Here is a 1211-nt window from a genome sequence, read left to right on the forward strand (position 1 = left end):
TTTTTCCACCCCTTTCAGAAAGCGCTCTTCGCGCCACAAAGCCGCCCCAAGACGCGCGAGCAATGAGCATCGAGCTTAAACATATCGCAAACGTCAAAAATAATATAACGGGATTAATATATATCGCGCACGTGCGATATGTTTGTCACAAGGCGCAAAAAATAATTATAAAAGGAATGCAACACGAGGACTTCCCAGGAGGTCACCCATCCTAGTACTACTCTCGCCCAAGCACGCTTAACTTCGGAGTTCTGATGGGATTCGGTGCTTTAGTGCTGGTATGATCGCATCCGACATGTTTCCCCGTCTTCGTCCCTTATGCTTGCCACTCCCAGGTCCGCTCCAAAGACGATTCTACATTCTCACTACCATTACAACCGTTCCCTAACAATGGATAATGTCCTATACTACTTACTCTCCCGCTCAATCACGGAGACGAGTTTTCCACGGTTTCCACCCCTCCCTCCATACCGCAGCAACACGAGTTTTTTCCACCCCTTTCAGAAAGCGCTCTTCGGGCCACAAAGCCGCCCCAAGACGCGCGAGCAATGAGCATCGAGCTTAAACATATCGCAAACGTCAAAAATAATATAACGGGATTAATATATATCGCGCACGTGCGATATGTTTGTCACAAGGCGCAAAAAATAATTATAAAAGGAATGCAACACGAGGACTTCCCAGGAGGTCACCCATCCTAGTACTACTCTCGCCCAAGCACGCTTAACTTCGGAGTTCTGATGGGATTCGGTGCTTTAGTGCTAGTATGATCGCATCCGACATGTTTCCCCGTCTTCGTCCCTTATGCTTGCCACTCCCAGGTCCGCTCCAAAGACGATTCTACATTCTCACTACCATTACAACCGTTCCCTAACAATGGATAATGTCCTATACTACTTACTCTCCCGCTCAATCACGGAGACGAGTTTTCCACGGTTTCCACCCCTCCCTCCATACCGCAGCAACACGAGTTTTTTCCACCCCTTTCAGAAAGCGCTCTTCGCGCCACAAAGCCGCCCCAAGACGCGCGAGCAATGAGCATCGAGCTTAAACATATCGCAAACGTCAAAAATAATATAACGGGATTAATATATATCGCGCACGTGCGATATGTTTGTCACAAGGCGCAAAAAATAATTATAAAAGGAATGCAACACGAGGACTTCCCAGGAGGTCACCCATCCTAGTACTACTCTCGCCCAAGCACGCTT

At 47.9% G+C, this 1211-nt stretch overlaps 2 non-coding genes across 2 annotated transcripts; both read right to left on the reverse strand.

Moving 5' to 3' along the window:
• Positions 1-173: 173 nt before the first annotated feature.
• On the reverse strand, positions 174-292 carry LOC119347827. Its single transcript, XR_005168553.1, has one exon. It is a non-coding gene; the product is annotated as a 5S ribosomal RNA (ribosomal RNA).
• A 367-nt stretch (positions 293-659) lies between these two features.
• On the reverse strand, positions 660-778 carry LOC119347828. Its single transcript, XR_005168554.1, has one exon. It is a non-coding gene; the product is annotated as a 5S ribosomal RNA (ribosomal RNA).
• Between the last annotated feature and the right edge of the window lie 433 nt (positions 779-1211).

The sequence above is a fragment of the Triticum dicoccoides genome, unplaced genomic scaffold, assembly GCF_002162155.2.
Source record: "Triticum dicoccoides isolate Atlit2015 ecotype Zavitan unplaced genomic scaffold, WEW_v2.0 scaffold76431, whole genome shotgun sequence".
Lineage (NCBI taxonomy): Eukaryota > Viridiplantae > Streptophyta > Magnoliopsida > Poales > Poaceae > Triticum > Triticum dicoccoides.